Raw genomic sequence first — 8,927 nt, forward strand, 5'->3', positions numbered from 1 at the left:
CAGAGTGATTCCCTAGGTCATCAGCCATCAATTACAAATTACCAAGGGTGGGGTCATCTCTATGCTGCAATTTTGACTGGTTTGATTTTGTACAGGTAATCACAGCTGCTGTGCATAGGTAAATACATCAGTTATGTCATGCCCTGAGTTCAGTATTTCCCACTTCTCCCTTTTGGCCAGTTCTTTCTTTCCACCCCCTTTTTCTGCAATGTTCTTTTAACCTGGAGGGTAACACAAGCCCATGAGTATAAACATTGAGAAGGCAGTTTGACAGTATGGCTGTTTAATAAAACTTAAGGTTCCTTCCTAGGGCCAGTGGCCTTTCTTGGCTTTTGACTAGGTTTACAGTACCAGGCATGAATTCCCTCCTTTGAGTAAGCTTTATATCTAATTAGAACACGGTTGGTGTACCTCATAACCACTATGCCTTTACTGAGCCAGTGAACATGTTTTGCTAGGAGGTTCAGTATGGTACCATGCAGATTCCAGTGTAGATTCAACCATTGATATCTTTTTTAGCCCAGCAGCTTGCATCTAGCACTATATAAGCTAGCCAGCAGGAAGAAAGTTCCCTGGACAGTTGAAGTTGGTTTCTCTGTTCTGCATCTAACGAGAGTGGTATCTTCAATATGGGGTCTTGCCATCTTATTTTCTTAATCTCCCACATTTTATATTTTTGCAAACGAAAAGTGACACATAACACTATGAAATAAATCTAGGGCTAGATATGATGGTCCATACCTATAACTCTTAGGACTCGGTGGGTAAAGGTAGGAGGATTTCTTTTAGTTTGAGGTCAGCCTGGTCTACATAGTGAGTTCCATGCCAACTCAAGTCTACATAATGAGATCTTGTCTCAAAAGGAAACACAGGGTCGGGGAATCTGTTTTAACACAGAGTCTTTAGGAAAGGGGAGGATTCTTGATCCCCTGAAAAGAGTCAGTGAATCCCTGGGGTCCTTTCAGCAACCTTGGGAAGTGTTATTTCAAAGAAAGAGCTTGCTGAACTGGGGAAGAACATGCAGTCTATTATGAAAGTGTAGTTTTCTTGACCCTTATAAAGCTTCCTCAGAACAGATTTATTGTCTTCAGGAAATGTGGTTAGGGTTGGGTACCAGCTGCCCAACAATATACATCTCCACTCTCACCCCTTGCTGTGCTTGGACACAGCCTGGTGTGCTCCCCACTGACCCGCCTCTAATTCCTGAAAAACCTTTACGACATCGATCTGTATCTCAGTGTCTCAAGTTCTGTACACTGCCCAAACAAGTGTAGACTAAAGTACTTTCAACACAGTCTAAAATGTCCTCTTTGGACTGTAGTAATTAAAATACCAAGACCCAAAGAAAGAAAACCAAATAGAGCAATGATAAAATTTCCCAGACTCTCGAGTATTGAAGTGCTGTCCCTTTTCCTGGCTGGTTTGCACAGGCTGGAGTCTAGACTCAGCATGTGTTCTCTTTTCCTTTCTGTGTCCTTTGTTTTTCATTTGCTTGGTTGACAATTACAGACTTTCTATTTTAAACTTCACAAGCTGCTGCTGACCGTGACCTATTTTACCCATCAGTGCTCCAGGTCAGTGGCAGGTTGCCACTGGCATTCAGTTGTCCTCTGACCTGTATGAGCACCTCCTCCTCCACACACACACACACACACACACACACACACACACACACACACACACACACACACACACGGGGGGGGGGGGGGGGGGAGGGGGAGGGAAAGAGATGAACTCAACACTGAATAGAAAGGTGTTTTGAAAAGCACAGTCAGCTGAGGCTTGCCCAGCTTGTGGTTCAATCCCCAGGAACAAAACAGAACCAAAGGCCAGAGCAGCTCTGTTTAGTACTCTTCTGAGGCATTATTCAGAGTCTGTCCTATGTCTGATTTTGAGATTTTAGACTTGAAAACAAATGTAAGTAAAGCTTAACATTAATTCTGATCAGTTCTGTTGGTGCATGGTTTTTAAAGTCAGGTCTTCTGGAAGGTTTTATAAATAGCAGCTGCCTTCTGCACCATTAAGGGCTACTCAGTCCTTTAGGTATTTCTTGTGCGTTTGTCTTCATGCACAGGCCATTTTTTAAAGTTGCCAAATGCTGACAATATCTGCTATCTTACCATGAAAAACAAAGATTTATCTCTTAGCTCAGTCTCCCTCAATTTCCCTCTTCTTAGTTATGCAATATTTTTTGTTTTGTCTTCAAGTTTTGCTGTATTACAATTATGAAAATATTCACATTTGTGAATTAAGCAGCATAATATGGGTTCATTTCATTGTATAATTAATTTTTCTTGGTTAGAAATTTTTGCTTCTTCATTTTTCTAATATCCATCATTAATTTGTTATCTGAACTTTATTCTTTAATTTCTCAGATGAATAAGTACTTAAGGAACTAATACCTGAGGCAACATATTTAGCTGTGTGTGGTGTTACACATCTTTAATCCCAGCAGGCAGGCAGATATGTGAGTTTGAGACCAGCCTGGTATACATAGTTCCAGGACAGCCAAGGCTATATAGAGAGACCCTGTCTTAAAAAAGAATATTAGAAATAATAATATTTCTAAAAAAGATATTTAGAAATCAAATGTAAGAAAGACAACTAAAGTCTCATCTTTAGCTGCAATTTACAAGTATGTAATATATCTGTGTGTATAAAATACATATATATATATTATATATTATATAATATATAATATTATAACAAGATTGTCAAATTAACTACATTTATTCATAATTTGCAAAGTCTCTAGTGTTAACTTCCATGTCTAATCTTGTTCATCTCCATTATAAATGTCATGTCCTTCTGATTAATTAACCCAATCTTTTTTTGGATCCTGAAGAAGTACATCTTTAATTTTGCCAACAAAATCTCTCAAAAATACCTTGAGGGCTAGAGAGAGGCTCAATGGATATGCCTACAAAACACTCCCACACATAGGCTCAGGAACATTGCAGAAGAGTACATAAGATTTTAAGAGCCAGAGGATCAGGGAGCTTGCTGTGCGATTGTTTCTTCTAGTAATATCAGAAGCCACACTTATAAGGTCTCACCAATGTGATTGCTGAACAAGGATAACACCAACGGACATACCCAAGTGGACAAGGAAAAGCCCAGGAGGCCTCAGCCCTGCATAAAAAAACTGTAGGCAAATGAGGAAAGCTGAGGATGAGAGAGGTGGTCTTTTCCAGGGAAGAGACACTAATTGGTTGTCCAGTGGCAAATGCTCAGCCTTGAAAACATGCATAAAAGTATTATACAGACAACAGGTTATATCTAGGAATACATACATATATATACATATACATATATTCATGTAATAACAATTAGTGAAAGATAAGGCATGGATTTGAAGGAGAGCTGGAAGGGGTATATGGGAGGGTTTGAAAGGAAAATAAAGGAAGAAATGTAATAATTATAATCTCAAAAAAAGGTGATTGTTACTGTTGTAGAGAGCTGTTGTGGGTTCTCTAGTATCAACCAGAGAAGACTACTTGGACATGAGTTTAAACCAAAGAAAGTCTTTTTTACCTGGACAGCAACTACACTGGATGTTTTGAATTCCAGTGTAGTCCTTAGCCTTTCTCAGAGTGAGGTTTTTTGTTTGTTTGTTTGTTTTTGTTGTTGTTTTTGTTTTTTCCAGACAGGGTTTGGCTTTTAAGTACAAAAACCATACCCTGGGTTGACAATAACGTTAACAATAACAGCCAGAAGCAGAACTACAGAATCAAAAAACAACAAAACAAACAAACAAACAAAAAAATCCCCAAAAAACAAGATTTGTACATTTAGAGACTTCCCAGAACTATAAACTTGGATGGTTTAGGTTCTTGTTTTACTTTTGGCAAGTGAATGTGTGCTGAATTTTATGGCCTGAATGGTACTTTCTTAATAGAGTCAGTCATATTAAGGTCTAAAGAGGTCTGGGAGCCTGTCGCAGAACTGGAGTTCAATTTCCAGCACCCATGGCAGGTGTCTCACACCCACCTGTATCTCCAAGTAAAGGACATCTGTATCTCCAGGTAAAGGACATCTGCTGTCCTTTTTGGAAAGCCTCTTTTCTTCTCCACTATCTTCAATAGGCACCTTAAATAAAAACCCCTTTTGTAGCAGGGTGTACCTCTTGACCATGCTCAAAAATGCCAAAATAACAAATATCATCACAGTTTAGAGCAGCACACATTTGGTGTGAATCAGTGTTCTTGGAATAAAAGTGCTGTCTAGAACACGGCAATGAGTTAGATATTCTGTTATACCAATGTGATGCCATTTGTTACACAGATTGCAGCTTTGTTAAATAGCCAATATATATATATATTTGTTTTCTACTACACTATCTTCAGGGACTCAATATAAAGACCAGATACTAGAAAGTAGTTTTTGTCATTTTGATCTTTGCCCATCTGTTACAGGCTGCAAGTATATAAAATAGAGATTCAGCTATAAATGATAAAGCTATACTTTGAAGGGTCAAGGAATTTTTCTAGAGGGAAGTCAAATATCAGGAATCATTTGATGTTATTTAGCTTTTAATATATCAGCTGTTTCCTGATGATATTAATTTCTTATGTGCTCATACTCCTAGACCATACATCAAACAGTATAAGCGTCTCAGACTTACTGCTGATCCAGACTAGTAACACCTCTACAGAGGCTAGGAAACAGGCAGAATGTAGATGCATAGCTTTGCTTCTTGTGCAAATGAAGCTCAGACCATCCTTTTCCTTCAGGACTAGTGGCATTCCAGAGCTATTGACTCATGACAAAAGGGTTTTTTGTTTGTTTTTTTTTTTTTTCATAATCAGGTGCAGTGAAGGCTGGGGCAGGATTCCTGGTCAGAGCAGAGTCGCATGGCCTGAGAGGAAGGAACAAGGCAGAGCTTTTGCAGAGAGTAAGGATTGGGTCAGTTCAGGATGTTGTGCCCAGATCGTGACCCCCAGAGAGACCACCAAAGACGAGCATGCCGGAATGCAAAAGCAAGGTTTAATTCTGGATATCCAAAAGCAATACAAGCCTAGGCAGGGACTTCGTCCAATACATCCAACACAGTGGAGGCTGGAGGAAGCGCCCACCTGTCTGCAAGCTCAGTTTTTAAAGGGAAAAGTCACAAGGTTACATCATTTAGGGGTGCTAATACGGGTACAATTCTGATTGGCTTGTGTCTAGGAATTCCAGAAATCACAATTCAGTTTTCCTTCTAAGGAAGTAGTTGCCCACCACCATTTTTCATTGGCTGCCCCCAGATGGGGGCATCTGGTGATTACACAGTCACTATGGAAACTAGGGTTGGGACATTCTATGGTCAAGCAGTTGCCTATGGGGCCAGGGAGAGGACATTCCATAGTCCGGCAGCCATTACCTCCTGACTACCTTGTGACTCTGTACTTTTACACTTCCTGGTTTCTGGAATCTGAACTGACTGGTCTCAGTAACTTCTGGCCTGTTCTCAAAAGGAGAAATCTTAGGCCTTAATTTTAGGGTGAAAGCATTTTGGTCTTATTTCTAAGATGGCTCATTTTGGTCTCACAAGGAGAGTGAAAAAAGAAAAAATGAGCATGGATGGAGAAACTGAAGATGAAGATGAGATTGTAAGCATAAGGATTCAGTTAGGGCTATGAGAGGACAGAGAAAAAGGGGACAGAGAGGAGCTGAGTGTCAGAAGAGAACTGAAGCTGTGTAGATAGAAGTTTGTCTTAGAGAAATAAAATGGACAGACAGCATGGTGTACATAGATTCTTTTCCCTCAGATACCGCCCCCCCACACACACACATGCTGGCCATAGATAGCATCTTCCCTAGGACTCTGGGAGGAATCTTCTCAGGGCAGGCAGGCCCCTGGGAAAATTCCAATACCCATCCATAGACATAAGTCATCCATTCCAGTAGTACTGAAATACGAGAATATGCTGAAAACTGAAGGTTTTACTTCCTGTAATTTGGATGAGTTTGTCAAATGTAAGAATTAGCTATACATTTTAATATTGAAAATATCTTCCTACCCAGCTCAAAGTTTACAATAAGAAAAAGGTTGGCCAGGTATACATGGAGACTCATGCAGGCAAAGCTGATTCAAACAGTGCATAGACAGTTATGTTTGTTTCCAGCTCCATGTGGCAATCATTTCAAGACAGGAATTATCAGCTAGCAGACATTTACCACTTCTGCATGTATCGTGCCCACAGGCTGTCCCATCCCATCACCAACTTTTAACCCAGCATTCACTTTCAACTCAGCTAACTGCAATTTCAGATCATTAACAATAATGACTCCTGAAACACAACTGGAAAACCTATGGGTTCATTTTCAATTACCATGGGATTTACAGGTCTTAAGGATGATACCTCCAGTTTGGAAATGTGCATTAGCTGACTGTAGCAGTGGCTAAGAAGTGGTATTTATCTTAGCTAATCTCAACAGCCTTCAGCACCAACTCTTCCTGCCTTAATGCCCTTCCAAGTACCCTATTCATAGTTACTTTTTGGAGAGTTTGTAGAAGGACAGTTTTGTCACCAAGGTTGAAGCAAAATTGAACAGAACCATTTAATAAAGAGACACATGAAAAGTTACCTGTGGCACCTTGGGATAGCTTGGAGGGCTAATGCACTTGTCAACAGACTGTACTACCAAAATTAATACCCAGAACCCACATGGTGGAAGGAGAAAAAGTTCTTTGACCTTCACATGCGCACCACAGCACACACACTCACTGAATAAATAAATAAATAAAATCCATTAAAATAACAGCTGTCAAAAGAAAAATTTAATTAACAACACAGGGCTTTATCATAACAGTCTATACCAACTTGAATGGGTAACTGGCATAAGTTTTGGTAGTGGTTCTTTTTGGGGTATGTTATTATTAAGGGGATAGGCTCTCACTATGTAAGCCAGATTGTTTTCAAACTTGTGGCAATTCTCCTACCTCAGCCTCTGGAGAACTTGCATTGAAATGCCTACCACCAAGCCTGGCTCTTGGTTTTGAAAGAAAAAAAAAATGTAGCATAGCTTGATCACAGCTATGCCATAGAATTTTACCTCCACGAAGATGAAACACCCGCTACACAGAACTTGTATTTTATTTCATTTAGGAATTGGCTGCGAATTTCCTAGTTGTACATTGCTATTACTGAATGAATGAATTATGCTAAATTGAAGTGAAAGTCACAGCCAAATGCTGGGTAGAGCTGGGGTTACCCTGCAGAAAAGGGGTTGGAAGGGTGGTAGGAGCCAGAGGGGTTGAGGAAGCCATAAAGAACATGGGTCACAGAATCAACTAAGCAGGGCTCATAAGGGCTCACAGACACTGGAGAGACAAACGGACTCTGTATGGGTCTGACCTAGGTCCTCTGCATATGCCTTATGGTTGTGTAGCTTGATGTTTTTGTAGGACTCCCCAAAAAATGGGACTTGGTGGGGGGTGTCATTGACGCTTTTGCCGGTGCTTGGAACCCTTTTCCTCATACTGAGTTGCCCTGTCCAGCTGTGAGATGAGGGTTTGTACCCAGTTTTATTGTATCTTGTTAGACTATGTTCAGTGGACATCCCCAAGAAACTCCTGCCCTCCTCTCTCTCTTAAGGAAATAGGAGGAGTTGATTCGGGAGGGAGAGGACTGGGAAAAGTGGCTGAGGGAAAACTGTGGTTAGGATGTAATGTATGAGAGAAGAATAAAAGTTAAATAAAAAGAAGTAAACTGGAAAAAAAGAAAAATTGTATAAAAATAACTAAATGTCTCACTAAAAAACCACTGCTTCTGTTTGCTGGCAGCAGTGGTGGTGGGTATTTCAGTGTGTGGCCAAGTCCCATCTATCCCGAGCTGAACTTGAACTTGCTATGTAGCTGGAACTAAACGGGAATTCCTGATCCTCCTGCTTCCTCTCCTGACTGTTACCTTTTTTTATTTTATTTTATTTTTTTTTTTTTGAGACAGCCTTGCTATGTAGCCTCAAAGGAAAAAATAAAATAAATAAAGCAAGGTTTACCGGCCCATGCCTCCACACCTGGACTATATCCACGGTCCATATCCTTCGGCTATGTACATAAACAAGAATCCCAGCTGGCTTCTTCCATTTGCCCAGAGCTCAGTGAGTCACTTCTATATGCCCAGTTCTTGAAGTTCCAAACAAGTGTTGTCTGTCCTTTCCTTCACACTGCCCATAATCCCTAGGACAAAGTAGGTCTTTCATGAAGAAGGTCTATTAAACATTTTATCTCATTATAAACATGTTCACCTCTAGACACTAGTTTCTCACCATTTCAGGTAATTTGCTCTCACGTCTACTGGATCTATGGCAAAACTCTCTCCACACTTTTCCTTTGCCATTTCATTTTCTAATCTAAGCTAAAAACTATTGTGATTGTTTTCAAATGAAAACCTGAACCTTAGGCTGCCATTTCATGGCTTGCTGTTGGGGTAGATACCTAGATTCTGAGATTGTAAAGGCTCTTCCCATTTCAGGCTCCTCTCGCTCTGTCCTTTCCTAAGATGTGCTCTCAGAATCCCTCCACTTTCTGTACTCCAAGCACCCAGTTGAGAGTGTCATCTTGCTGAGTGAGAGCATTTGTGCATATTCTCTCGGATTGAATCATCACCTTCCTTCAGCTAGGGAACTCAGGCTCATCCTTTAGCCCCCATATCAAATGCCAGCTCCACAAAGAGGGCCTTCTAGAATTCCCAGAGTTAATTTATGTTTTCCCTAACCTGTTTTACTATCACCAGATTTTTCCCCTTCACAATATTACTATGATTATATAGTTGCGTGTGAATAAATCTGAGTATGATCTAGCATGAGGAACTCATGGGAAGATTAAGTCAACTTTACATGTGTGGGAGAGAATGAAGTTTTCCAATATAAAAGGGAGTACAACATTGTAGTTTCTACAGTGAGCCACACAGAAACCTGTTCCCGATGGTTTACCTCCTAAC

Source organism: Peromyscus leucopus, chromosome 16_21 (assembly GCF_004664715.2).
Source record: "Peromyscus leucopus breed LL Stock chromosome 16_21, UCI_PerLeu_2.1, whole genome shotgun sequence".
NCBI classification, from domain to species: domain Eukaryota; kingdom Metazoa; phylum Chordata; class Mammalia; order Rodentia; family Cricetidae; genus Peromyscus; species Peromyscus leucopus.